Source organism: Megachile rotundata, chromosome 15 (genome assembly GCF_050947335.1).
Source record: "Megachile rotundata isolate GNS110a chromosome 15, iyMegRotu1, whole genome shotgun sequence".
NCBI lineage: Eukaryota > Metazoa > Arthropoda > Insecta > Hymenoptera > Megachilidae > Megachile > Megachile rotundata.
The window spans coordinates 13,144,596-13,159,786 of NC_134997.1; the positions used below are offsets into that span (position 1 = coordinate 13,144,596).

The 15,191-nt window shown below is 40.8% G+C and overlaps 1 protein-coding gene across 4 annotated transcripts in view; it reads right to left on the reverse strand.

Moving 5' to 3' along the window:
- LOC100882037 (disintegrin and metalloproteinase domain-containing protein 10) overlaps positions 1–15,191 on the reverse strand; it is a 120,314-nt gene that overhangs the window by 90,125 nt on the left and 14,998 nt on the right. The window lies entirely within an intron of this gene.

Consider the following 15,191-nt stretch of genomic DNA (forward strand, 5'->3'; position numbering starts at 1 on the left):
TCGCTTTTTTCCTAGCGTTATCGAACGAGATTCGCGGAAACCGAATTGCGTCAACAATACTTCCCTTTTACTACATTTATTAAAAATGTAATTTGCTTTTAAAAATTTGTCCCCGTTTCTTGCCTGGAAAAACGAGCGAATCGAAAAGCAGAAACTAGATTAATAACGAATTAAATTAGCTATGGACACGGTTCCAGGTACAAAGTGCAATTAAATCAAGCAAAAACCAACGCGGCAGTCAGATTATGCTGCCGTTTTCGCAATAATACTCGCGTCCAGCTAGTTCTAGCTTCCTGGAAGTCCCAGGGGAACAATACGCGAAATCCGAGCGGGGAGCACCGACGGCGAATTAAATCTGGCAGAAAGAGAGACCGTAGACGAACCAAGGGATGGGGTCGGTGAGAAAACGAAGCGAACGTTGGAAACGCGTAATGAACTTCCCGTGTGCTGGTGCCACGAACTGCCAGCAACCCGGCAGAATTTCGAGCAATTAGTTTCCATTTTCCTCGCTGAGGGTGTCTAACGTCTTCGTCTTTTCCTTCGGAACGTGAGAACCTCCTGAAACTCCGGCCAAATTCGCCTTACACGTTGCCACGGCGATCACAGCCTCGAGAGGCTGCTACTTTCCTGATTAATTATCTATGAAGCCGATATTCAATCCCCTTCTTACGTCTCGTTTTCGAAATTCCACTTCGCTAAACTATCTCCTTTGCAATTTTTACGAGGTGTCAATGAAACTTCGATGATGCATTTTTAGTTTCTTGTATCAAGTTTAATCATTTCCAGATAGAAAATAGAGAGTCCAGCTTAAAAATAATTTGGGAATTTACGATTCGCAGAAATATTTTAACTCCGAAACTTCGAAGACGAAGTAGAAATAAATTGGTAATTTGGAAGACGTTAACTTAGACGTTTCTTAATTTTCGGAGTCCGAAAATAATGCCGTGCCTGTAATTTGTAGATAACAATTTTGAAGTTGGATCTTTTGACCTCCTTTCCATTGTTCTCCCGCGTTATTATTACTCGCGTTTAATTTGATGTCATAAATTTCTTCACACGTAGCCAGCCACCTATTTCGTTCATTGTTATTTCCACAAGCCCACGGTGGATTTCACTGAAGCAATTAAGACAAGTTTATTCAACCTTCAAAAACCTCGCGTGTGTTATATTTAATTTAGGGGAACATTTTCCCTGATCCGAGTATCTTTCAGTTTACGACGTATTAAAGCAACAAACTCTGACATGAAAACGAATTCAAAGCGAGTGATTCCCTTTGAAATGTTAGTAAATTTAAAGAGAAATTCTGAAAACGAAATTGCTCTCTATTTTTATCAGATATTTTTTCTATGTCAAAGGATATTAAAAATTATACATACTCCCTAGCCTTTTCGTAGAAAGCGTCTGGATTCAATTCCTACAGAAATAACTCGCTTGAATACGCGATGAAGTATTAACGAAAATATTTACGGAACGGGAAGAAAAAATTCTGCTGCGTAGAACATATGAATTTGACGAATTCAAAGCGTATAACAAAATTGATTAAAACGTGTTCCTGTTTGGCAAATATAAACCGTAAAAGCAATCGCAATATCGATAAACTGATTGTTTCTATTTTATTATTTCAACCGAACGTTTCCCGGTGAAACGCTACTCGAATCGCTCGCAGTAGTATAACCCGTTAAAGGTCAGCCACCATGAAGTATACCTACGCGAAAACGAGCGCCTACGTTCTATTTTCATGTACATCGCACGCACTCGTTACAGGTTACCTGATCAATTTTAACAAGGTAATTAAAACGATAGTACGCCTTCGATTCCACTTGCGCGTTGTTAATTAACTCGATCGAATCATCGAAATGTAAACATTAATTTGTTCTCAATTTGTTGACTTGCTGCAGCGGAAATTTAACACGCACCGTTTTATACGGGCATTAACTAAATTATTTATTAGTTTCTCCGCAGATTTTAGACCCAAACTTTTACCCCTCTTAAACGAGCGAAGAAACGCGTTCATTAACGAAGCGATATCTTCTTATTCAGTTAAGCGTTATCCGATAAGAGTGCAACAGAATCGGCATCAAGTCGAACGATTAAAATGTTTATTTACGAGATTTAACGATTCGAAGTAAGTTCGCCAGATAGCATTCCCCATGGAAGAAAATATCGCCGGATATTTCGAAGATAGTTCGTACAGACGTAGAATTTTACGCGACATTAAACGAAATGGCTACGATAAACGAAGTGAGGAGAGCGTAAAAGCGCTATTTATCAGCTCGGATGAAAGTGATACGAGGAGAAAACGTCGTTTTCAGCCTGGCCCGCTCCCGGTCATGCGAAACAATTAAACTTTAATCGAACTTTCTGAATTGTCAAAAGGTCCGAGTTGAAATTGCCGCATCGGACCCGGCTAAATAAATTCCCCTATTCCTGCCATTCTGGCTCCGCCGCGAACGACAACACGATTTCCAACGTGCCGAAGGAAGCCGAACAAGGACCGGCAAATCGTGTAAGCAAACGTGCGCCACTCATATTTACACTTCCATCGAGATTCAAACTTTTCATTTGCGAACCGAGCTAATCCTTCTCTAAATTCCATCCAACGATTGGCTTCGACCGTAATTCCCAAAAAACGTACTTCACCATCGTACTTTGCTTATGCAATTTTTATACTGCTGTAGAATGGACATTAATTAACAGAACAATATTTTAAACATTTAATTAAATTTTCAAGGATAATCACACGTTTTTAACTGTTCAAGGATAACATATGATTGACTGAAAATTAAACGAAGACAGCAATGATGTGCTTTTTCAACAAACACTTGCAACCTCCATTCATTCCGTTCACTTCAAGGAATAATCATCAACGAGTCACACAAACGATACAGAAAAAAATTCCTACATCATAAACTTCTATGGTTTATCTTTCCATGTGTAACTCGAAAACCCGGAACATCCCTGTCGAAACGTTTTCGATGGCAGATATTTCTGCAGAGCTTTCGCAACGAATTTGGGAAATGTTGAAGTGTTGGTGATAAACCATTAGTTTTAATGATCTCGTCTCTTTTCACCTTTCTTCGCAAACGGTAAAAAATCGCCGCGTTCTGCAAACATCGACGGGAAAAAGAGAGCAACTGGCCTGCTTGTAATTGCAGCGAGAAAGTGACCTACCGAATCGAGGACACGGTACGTGACACACGAAAAATTGGATAATGCGAATTGGCGGTAACAACTGGACTCTGTGCGGTGTGGAGAGAAAGGAGGGGAGGAGAGGAGAGACGGTGAATAAAATTGCCAGCAACGGCGTGTACGTGTTGGACGAGGGAACGGGGATGAACGAGGACGAAATGGCCGGACGATTGCGTTGTAACAGGATTGGGGAAAAACGGTGCTGTTAATGTATATCATTGCTGACGCGGCAGAACATTATTTTTCGAAATATTTCGCGTCGCATCTGCGTGCCTCGATCGTCCATTTTGCGAGTGACACCTCGTGTCACGGGCTGCTGCATCCGGGGCAATTGATAATTCATCCGGTTCCATGCAAAGCGCTTCTCTCGACCACTTCTTCCTTCCCTTTTTTTTTTATTCGATTGCTTTCGCGTCAAAATAAAAGTACATACCCACTTCGCGTAATTGCGGCAATTCGTTTGTCGAAGAATTCGTGCGACACCTTTTTCGCTCTTATTCAAACTTGTCTCTTTGCTTAAAATTTTCTCTTTTCGTTTGAATACCTTGCTCTTCCATTTAGCTCGATCCGAGGAAAAATCGCTGGTCCGGCAACGAATCGCTACTAATTCACACCCCGAACTCTTCTCGGAAGTTTCAATGCCACCTGACCATTTTTCTACAACCCTTCCTGTCCCTTCTTGTTCGCGATTCTCTCGGAATCTTTTCTTCTCGACTCTCTTTCTCTTTGTTGGCCGACCTACCCTTCGCATTTTCAATTCCACGCACTCGTCGCGCGGATTCTTCTTCGTCGACGGATAAAACGCGTCGGATCGTGTTTCGCCTTAACTCTCGACCAAACACGTAGCCAGCGGAGATTTACATTGTTCGAGGTGAATTTCTGTTTGTACAGGACGGACACCTCGCTTTGCGTGGCTGGTAAATTAAATAAATCCGGTATAGCCCTCTTGCTACGACCGCGTGCTTTCTCCTCGTGTTTAAGTTTCCGACCGAAAAAAAACCTTCGCGATACGTGTGTGTGCGCGTTCGGGATTCGCACGAGTCTAATCGGTAACCTGTTTGCACGGGTAAAGCCGTGAAGGATGCGCGAAACGCAAACTCGGCTTAAAGTTCCGTCGGAAGCCCCTGTTTGCGTTTCAATTTTGATTAAAGGGTCTTTTTTCTTGTCGAAATTTCTTTCCTCACGTGTCTAAAGCATTCGACGTATATTATACATTAACTTCTTTCTTCGTTCGATCTTTTTTCATTAGGAAATTTTACTTCATTTGTTACTTTGTCTGTTCGTAACTTCATATGGCTTCATATGGTACTTCATATGTTCGTATGTAACTTCATCTGTTCATGACTTCATATGTTCATATGTTACTTCATCTGTTTATATGTTGCTTCATATGTTCACATGTTACTTCATATGTAACTTCATATGTTCATATGTTACTTCATATGTAACTTCATATGTTCCTTCATATGTTACTTCATATGTAACTTCATATGTTCATATGTTACTTCATATGTTACTTCATATGTTCATATGTTACTTCATCTGTTTATATGTTACTTCATATGTTCACATGTTACTTCATATAATCACATGTTACTTCATATGTTACTTCATCTGTTTATATGTTATTTTATATGTTCATATGTTACTTCATATGTGACTTCATATGTTCATATGTTACTTCATATGTGACATCATATGTTCATATGTTCCTTCATATGTTACTTCATATGTAACTTCATATGTTCATATGTAATTTCATATGTTCATATGTTACTTCATATGTTTCTTCATATGTTCATATGTTACTTCATATGTTCATATGTATCTTCATATGTTCATATGTTACTTCACCTGTTTATATGTTACTTCATATGTACATATGTTACTTCACATGTTACTTCATCTGTTTATATGTTATTTTATATGTTCATATGTTACTTCACATGTCTATAACGACATAAAAATTCGGCAGAAATAATCAAACAATATTTCAGACGATAGGTCGATAATCACATTGAAGCTTGCAGTATCGATATCGTCGACAGAGATCCATCGCAGCAGGATCTTCGCGAAAGCGTTAATCGGTTCGTTTAATTCAAGCCCGGCGGAAAAAAGTGTTTCGAATCGTCTGACGAAGAGTTAGGGAATCCTCTCTTCCTCTTCGCTATTTACTTCCCTTTCGGAATCGAGTCTGCTAATTCGAGCCGTGGAAGCTCCCGCTTTAAAATGAATCTAATCTCGGCAGCCCATCCCAATCCGACCCAGGAACCATCGAGTCGAAACGAGCGATCGTTTTTTTGTTACGGTCGAGCGGAACCGAGCTGAACGGAGCGGGTTGGCCGCGTGGACCGTCCGGATTTTCAGACATCGTAGTCAGAGTAGGAAACTTTACGGAAATGGAAAAAGTCTTGAAGAAGGTTTCTCCTCGAACCCCACCACGGTCACGTGGATTATTCTTGCCTCACTCGGGCGGAATGGCAAAAAGTCGATACGCCACTGCGGCGAATTTCCAGCGGCGAGCTGACGCTGCTCGCAGAGGATCCGCGCTGGACCGTCCGCGATAAATTGAAGTCCATTTGTCAACCGCCGATCTAATCCGCAAGAATACCTCGATCTTTACTTCGTAGTTATTTATTCAAAGTTACCATGACTCAGGCAATAAATTTCGGAAGGTTTGAGGTCCTTGAGGAGTCAGAGAAAGTCAGACATAGTAAGAGACTTCCGATAGACATATTCCTGTTAACCATATTGGAATCACGTTATCCTAAAGCACTTTTAATTTCGAACCGATAAATCCCAGCCGAATTACATCGACGTTGACAAAATTAACAGTTGGAACACATTAAAGGTAGAAAGTGTAAGAGTTAACAAATTTTCAGCCGTGGGAATCTTGATTGTTCCAAGTCAACGGTTCTTAAGACTCTTGGAAACTTTCGAGAACTTAATAATCTCGGCATTTCTGAGCCCTGGTATCGGTTTCCGTGATTATCACCAACAAGTGTTCGAGCATGCTTTTAAAAGATTTAGTAGTACGCTTCAATCTCCTTGTGTACACTCGTCTCGGAAAGATCAGACTGATCGGTCTTTCGCGTCGAATCATCTTCGTAGCACTCGGATGTCGATGAAAGTTAATCGATCAGAAGGCAGACGTAACATGCTTCGATCGAGTTTAATGGCGTCAAGATTGTGTTTTCATCGTGTACGTACTTAAACCGTTAAGCCTCCGAGACGGTGTATTTGATGGACGAATATATTTTACGAGCTCCAAACAGCGTTACCTAAACAACGTCGGAAACCTCTCTGATCCATCATTGACACGGCGGAAAAGGTGGTTATCTATAAACTGTGTCAACGTTTCTTCGTATCGAAACGAAACTGACTTCAACAACGAAGTATAAGAATCGATAAAGGTGCCTTAACAGACGTCATAAAATACGCGCATTAACGAGGTAATTTTGCTCGGTTCCAAATTACGTCGACACGGGTAGCCGATAAGTGAAAAATGATGCACCGGAAATCAGGTTAATGTGTATTTACGAGCAGCCTGGAGTGACTGGCTTACAGAGTAGACATCACGTTTGACAGCAATACAGGACACCATCAATCTCTCGATTCCAATCTCCCCGCGTATTATGCCAACGTAATAAAATAATGCGGTGCAATGAATTTATAGGTAACATCGGGCGACTGTTCGATTCCTGTGGACGATCGTCGTTCTCTCTCTTGGTTAACGACCAACCGCGCGACAAACCGATAACAACGTACAAATTTCAATTAGCATTCGATGCTAGCAGTGTATTTAATTGTTGCGCCGGTTGCTGACTTCACTGCGGTCGGACCGGTAAACAGGAAGATAGATTTATAATATCGGATTGCCGTTGACCTGTCCATATTGTCTTTAGTGCAAAAGTTCTCGAGTTTCTTATGGTTTCGATGTTGCGAAACGGTCAGCGCGTCAGTCCGGACGCAATAGCGCGGTCGAACGACAACGACGGGCGTTAATTAAAAAGAAAAAGAGCGGAGTATCCGTTCACACGGATCGCTGATCGAGCGTGACGCGTATCCAACGCGTCGTAAAAATTCATGGGGGAAATTTACGAGTGCAGGAGCCTCGAAATTTCCGGCTAACGATCCGCTTCGAGGGATACTAGGGTAGAAAGGGAACGGGTTTAGCGAGTGCTCGCCAGTTTTATTGGAGGCTCGTTTATGAGCAGTTTGCTGGCCGCTCTTTTACGAGCTATCGATAAATAAGCGAGGCCGCTCGTGCGATAAAAGCAGAACGTCCGTGTCCGCTGTGTGTCGCCGCGTCCGGAGGAATTAGAGAAACGTAATTGCGAATTCTCGCTGGACCGTCGGCCATTTTCGATCATCCGTTTGATCGGACTACGTTTTCGAAAACAAACGGGCAAAAAAAGCTTCGCAGTTTTGATTTCTGGGGAAAAAATCGCGTGCGGTGTACGATATCGTAACGAGCTCGCCACTGCCAATTACGTCGGGTATAACGAGATTCCAAGTACCCTACCATCAATTATTAACCCCGTAATTCGCGTTTCATCCCCCTTAGTCCCCTTCGAAAGGACTCCCGAGACGTCTTCGGTCTCGCCAAGTCGTCCGTTGCAAACGCCTCTTCCAGCGGTCGTGCTGATTAAATTAAATCACGCTCATAGCTCGACGTGCATCCTAGAGGCGTCCTGTAATCGAATCCAGTGCCGTTAATACGCTGGCGAAACTTCCTAACGAATTAAGAAACTGCCGGCCAACTACCCGACATGATAGCTTGATACCATCTTCGATAACGTTACAGAAACTTATTACGTAGATCAATTCGGATCATTATCCACCTGTCGCGTCCCTTATGAATCTTTCAAGACCTTTCTAACAAACCATGAGAATTGTAAACCAAGTCTGTTTATAGAATAGTTGAATATTTTGTTAATTCAATTTTCCAGCCGAGTTTCTTTCTGTTAGTGTTTTCATCGCCACAAAAGTTTCGTGTCAAGTGGTCGCTACTGTATAAATTTATAAGCGAATTAGAAGAGCAGAAAATTAACACGACGGATGCAACTAACGCGCGGGGAAAGAAAGCGCGGCATTATTTCAATTATTCGCAGGACGTTATTAATCCGGCGTGTTGTTCCAGCGATTCATCAACCCCCTTGCGTTTCTTTTCTTTCGTATGCAGACTCCGAGGAAAACTACGATGTCGTGGTTGTAATAAAGGCGAAAAAAAGACCGGCAACGCGTGCGAGAGCGAGGAACGAGACCGCAGGAGGATTTAAAACAAAATGCACCGTCATCAGATGGCGAAAGAAACGAAAACTTCTTTCTAACGCGTTCGATCTCCTTTCGCGTTCGTCGAAATAGTTCATAAATCATACAAACCATCAGGAAAAACATTTGACAAGATTCAGTGCTTCAATTTCTCGAATTCTTCGCTACTCAATGCTTTGAATCTACTTTCCACGGTTTTAGTTCCCGTATTTCGATATAGTAGCAGAACGGAAATGCAACGAACTTCTCGAAGGAAAACTCGACGGTAATTCTTGAGAATATCAAGAAGATTTCTGCGCAGAAAGTTTATAATTCTTTGACAAGGTTCTGTCATTAGCTTCGAAGGAAAAGCTCCGCGATCGTTTGCACCCTTCGCTCGATCAAACGGAGCAATTATTTTCATCGAGGGGTGGCGCATTCGAAAGCATTCTACTCGACAGTTTACCGTCCCTTTTTCGAACGACGGAAAAAAGAGGTTGGTGATAACCCAAAATTCCAGTCGCTCGTTACGATCAACGGGGACAGAGGATCCACTCGAAAACGGAGACGAAGGACTTCCATTCGGAGCTCGTTAAGATCCTCTCGAAAATCTTCTTCGATCCGCTCTAGACGAGCAAAGTATTTTCCTTTTTTTCTTCTTCTTCGTGGTACGAATATATATTCCGGTGGCACGATGAAAAACTGCAGAAGGGCGGATCGAAAAATACCGGGGAGTACCTGGGCTGGATCTTCATCCCCCATAAGTTATGCACTCGTTTCCCGTGCCGACCACTACGGTAATAAATTATTTATTCCGGGGATCCCTTGAAAAAGCCAGAAAGAAATTGAAGCTCTTAAGAGCAAGCGTGAAACGCTGAAAGATGTATCGAGAATCGAGCCGAGAATTAATCATCTTTAAAAGATTACGAATCGAAACTATCTAAATATGAAATACTCGAACTTTAACTCTAGAGAGACGACTCTCAGTCACCACTTTATTTAATACAATAATTTGAAATAAGCATTTTTTAACTGATTTTATAATATGACACGTGTGATGTATAAACATAATGAAACAAACAATAGCGAAAATTGTTAGTAAAGGAATAACTTCAGGAAAATTCATTTAACTTTTTAACTAAGTTTTAAAGCTGCTGTTTACAAACAGTCAAATTATCTTCGAGTACAAAGGGTTAATATTTTTTAACGAAAGACAGTGGAAAAATAATATAGGAGAAAATTGGTAAAAACTGGAAGCTAAAAAGAAGATATGTGCGGGTAAAGATTTGACTAGACGGGCAAACGAATAGTTCAGCGAGCAAAAATGGCAGGGGAAGACGAGAAAACGTTGGCTTTTTATCGGGAACGTTCTTTCGACGCGCGAACAGGGAAATTAGAGTCCACGATGCTCGAGTAATCGCAGACTCTCGGTCTTTCCGCGTTTCCGATGGCCCTTGTGCTCACAGCTGCTACCACGCGATAAGAGGATTTCACAATATCGAGTTACGAGCGTGTGCAAAGTCGTTACATCGAAGTCGAGTGCCCTTCGAGGGCCCTTTATTCCGCACGAGCACTGCCAGGAGCAGCCACCTTTCGAGACGTTCTTCCCTCCTCTTCTGTATCTCCTCTGTTCGTGTCCTCCTTGCGATTCGGTTCTTCGAAAAACCGAGTGCTCTCCAAACGGACCAGCCTCCCGATAACGTTGCCCGTTTTGTTTCTTCTCTATCTATGCCTCGAGTGCTACCTTGGAGCACAACATCCTACAACTGTTCGCCAACAACCGGTTCAACGTCACGTTTATGCAACGATGGTACTCGAGACACGTTTACTTGTCTTATCGAAATATAAATCGAAAGTTGGGGAGTACGAGATTAGTACGAGATCTCTTGTACGAGATGAGCAGCTAATTGCGGTGATTATTATATCTTAACGTCGCAACTACTTTTTCGTACAATATCGACTTTACAGGCATTTCGCAACGCGGACAGTTCCATTCAAGACCGCTGTAGGAAACATAGCGAACAGTAATTCCACGTTTATTTGTGGGACTGGCCTTTAACTACCCGGTCCAGATTTAGCCACCGAGCCATCCGTAGTCCCAGCTTCCACGGTGAAATAGGGTACTGCAAATTTCAACTGTGTCGCTGTAAACCAACAAACGAAATTTCCAAATACTGCTCAAACGAATTACGTAACTTTTCCGTCCGGTGACGATCTCTAATTCCCTCGGGTTATTATGCTGCATATTAAATCGCCGTGCGTGACAAGTTCCATGCAATTCGACGAAAAAAATTGCGGCTGAAATTTTGGAGCTATTTTTGTTAACACCGAGCGAAGGCATTGCATCGATTTTCTGTCGGAAATGTTCCATACTTTAGCATAACTGGCTAGCTGCATTTCCATTTCTTATCGGGCTTCAATCATCGTCTTTACAACTTGATTTCTCGCTCAAGCAGCAACGGATAAAGCGGCGAACATTCATGCTTCGACACGAGATAAGTGCTTGCACGAACATCCCAGACTGTATGAATATGCAATTTTATATTCCACATTCAACGGTACTCGTGACCCTCCCTCGTAGATGCATCTTTTCCCTCCTTCGCGGAATTATCAGCATCGCGATGCCAGCGCTAACCAGAGTCACTATCTTTGCCTCGTGTAATCTCGCTACCAACATCGGAGTTACCTTAATTTTTCGCATGAATTACAACCAACCAGGCTTTCGACCCCTTCTGCCCTTCTTATTTAGCTGGTCTTCCGGTTTCAAAGCACCGGATACGCCTCGGGCTGCTGTCTGGCTTTGTCTCGTTTGACCTGGCTTTACGCGTTCAACTTGCTCGCGAAAATCTTCCTCCTCTTCTTAGAGACGCTTTTACAACGAATCTTTTGTCTTTTATGGGCTGATTGCACGCTGATGTACATTATCCTTCGAACCTTTTCAATCCTCCCGTTTTTACTACTTTACATTATTCACAACCTCTTCCTTTACTTACAGACATTAGCTTCCATGATGCAACTGATTCGATAGTACAACTTTTCGTTAACGATAAAACTACCGGCGTATAATGTGTACTTAATTTGAAGTTAAAAAATAAATAAACAAACAACGATACATAAATTAGTTGACACATTTATTCTTTATCTTGATGAGAATCAGTGCTGATTTCGAAGAATGTACTTGTACGAAATGTGTATCTAATTTGAAATTAAAAATGAAGTTAAAAAATAAATAAACAAACGACGAAACATAAATTAGCAGGCACATTTATCTTGATTTTATCAATGCTGATTATCAATGCTGATTTCAATGCTGATTTCAAAGAATGTACTTTAACAAGATGTGTATTTTATATACTTTAATGTATTTTAACAAGTTGTGTATCTAATTTGAAATTAAAAATGATGTTAAAAAATAAATAAACAAACGACGAAACATAAATTAGTAGATACATTTATCTTGATGAAAATCAATGCTGATTTCAAAGAATGTACCTTAACAAGATGTGTATTTTATATACTTTAATGTATTTTAACAAGTTGTGTATCTAATTTGAAATTAAAAATGATGTTAAAAAATAAATAAACAAACGACGAGACATAAATTAGTAGATACATTTATCTTGATGAAAATCAATGCTGATTTCAAAGAATGTACCTTAACAAGATGTATATCTTGTATACTTTAATGTATTTTAACAAATTGTGTATCTAATTTGAAATTAAAAATGATGTTAAAAAATAAATAAACAAACGACGAAACATAAATTAGTAGACACATTTATTCTTTACCTTGATAAAAATCAATGCTGATTTCAAAGAATGTACCTTAACAAAATGTGTATCTTATGATAAGAAACTTGTGGGGTTTTGTTAATAATTCCTACACAAGGATTTCTCTTAAAGAAAGGCGTGTAAAGTGGAGGGTTCAAGCCCTTAAATAAATATTTAAAAGGAAGTTAGGAAAACTAAGCTGCAGTCGTTATGAAAAATAGTTGAAGAGATTAGCGAATTTTTTAGCGTTTCACCGCAGTTTCCGTAGCACCTTTGTTTCGTGCAATATTCCGATTTGCATAAAAATCCGCAGTCTAATCAACGATCGAGAAAGGGAAGCGAAAAAAAGCGGCGTTATACGACAATGCTCGTTCAAACTTCTCTAAACCGAAACAGAAAAATTGAGAGAATACCGAAACAACTCGGAATGAAAGACACACTCGTTTTTCATTTTCTACTTTGTGCCGGTGCATCGTTTGTTTCGTCGATTCATCATTTTGTTTTGTTCCTCTGTCTCCTCTTGAAACAATTCCATGATTATGGTCTAATTGTTTGCTATCCCGCAACATTTCGAACGAGAAAACATCCCCGAACGCGGGTATCTCACTTTTTCTTGTTTTTTTCGCCTTCGAGAAGAGACGCGACTAAGCGCGAATCGTTTGAAATCGTTCCGTCTCGGATAAATCCTATCCCCGTGAAAGTAACGGATGACAAAATTACGGCACCGCGAACAGCCAGAGGGAAACACTGGAACGTTGGAATTTTTTAATCATCCGACCAGGTTCACGCGACGCAAAGTACACGCTCGACTTTCATTTCCTGCCGGCCAGTTTCGCGACTCGATCGAATAAATATTCCAGCCGCGTACAGTTTGCAACGTGCCTGCCGAAAATTAGAGCGATCCATTAACGGGACACCGCTCGAACACGATTCACAGCTGAACGTTTAAAAAATACCACAGCAAATGGATAATCTGCAATGCTATGAAATCTTGATACATCCCGCGCACCGCTGCGATCATAAAAATACACAAATTTATCCACCGATTCATGGATCAATATGAACAATTCATCCACTAACGGAGTAAAAATAGTAAAAGTTCTGTACCATATTTTTGGCACAATCAAATTTTCAAATCTCCCGATGTTTCTTTGGGGTTTGATTCGTTATTCAGTTCCACCTCAGGTAAAAGTTTTCCCGTGCGAACTTGTTAATCCAACTTGCGAAAAGTCTGAGAGAAGAAACGTTCGTTACGATCTCTTCACCGTTTCGTTCAATTAATTTCCTCGCGATCGGGTTACGGAAGGCGCGTATTTATCGTGAACCGAAATCGTAGATTAATAGCGCACGTTTTAAGAGCGGAGATTCGTCGCGCGTGAAGAACAAAATTGACCGTTTAACGGTGGAGAACGCATTTTTTCCCGCGGGCAGAAAAGTCGACGAGGTTAGTCTCACGCGACGTTGAATTCTGATGGACTAATTCCAGAAATGGACGCGCGATTACGCGAGCAAAGCCGCGTAATAGCGCGAGCCGAGCATTTGCGAAATCGAGCGTGCCTTTTTCAGCTTGCGAGCCGCTCGATTTACCGCCGTTTCGTGTCTTCGTTTCCATCCGAGTCTCGAAGAAAGCATCCCTGCACAATAGGGGAACGGTGATATCGATACAAAGAACTGTGCTACTTTCCTTTGCTCTTCTCTCTCTCGGTTGATTTTCAATGAGACACTACTACTTTATCCAAACCACTCTGCCCGTTAATTGCTCTCGACGCTTCCGATAATGCCTCCACGATCGTCTCTTCTATTTGCGTCGAGGATATTTAATGATTTTTTAAAGCCTTTCGAATTCAGTCAACGGATCCAGAGGACCATTGTAGAGAAGATGACAACTCTTTACTACTACTGATACTACTGAAATTTTTTAATTACATGATGTATGAAGAGGACTCTTCAACAGTTTAGACAATTCTTTACACTGTTGAATAAGGAAACAATGCAATAGCAGAAGTGAAAGATCAAACCTGCAGTAGATGTCTGACCACAGGCTGACCTATTCTACTTGCAGATATAAAATGATTATACAGCTATACTACTGAAATCTTTTAATTACATGATGTATCATGAAGAGAACTCTTTAACAGTTTAGACAATTATTTACAGTGTAGAATAACGAAACAATGCAACAGCAAAAGTGAAAGATTAGAACCTGCAGTAGATGTCTGACCACAGGCTGACCTATTCTACTCACAGACATAAAATGATTATAGAGCTATACTACTGAAATCTTTTAATTACACAATGTATCATGAAGAGAACTTTTTAACAGTTTAAACAGTTATTTACACCGTAAAATAACGAAACAATGCAACAGCAAAAGTGAAAGATTAGAACCTGCAGTAAATGTCTGACCACAGGCTGACCTATTCTACTTGCAGATATAAAACGACCAATACAAGTCATACGATTGTTCCATCAAAGTGTGGTTACGAATACTATCACAAGTCGAATTCATCAGATATTGCAACAATAAAATAACTGTTCCATTTACAATCAATGAAATCCAACCATGAAACGTAATGTCTAAGAAGCTTGACAGGAAGAGACTTGATAAATATGAAATGTAGTAAATTTTGTACTTTTCTAATCCGGCTTACGATAACCAAAGTCGTATTCCAGTGGGAATCATACAAAGAGCTGTCTTCCACAAACAAGGTTTCCATGACAAACGCGTTTCCATCGAGGAAAAGTAATACGTTAAAATTTACATCAAAGCGAAGTAGTCGTTCCGTGAATGGAGACAAAGATACAGAAAAATCTACCGAGAAAACCGGTATTTCCTTAACGTTAAGCCACCGTGCGCTCCGTATCGCCGTCACTCACGAAACAGAGGGAACCGCAGCAACGCAAAGGATGCCAGGAAAATGCGGACTAACTTTTCCACATCGGATTACCAGCGCCGCGAAATGGAATAACTTTTTCTT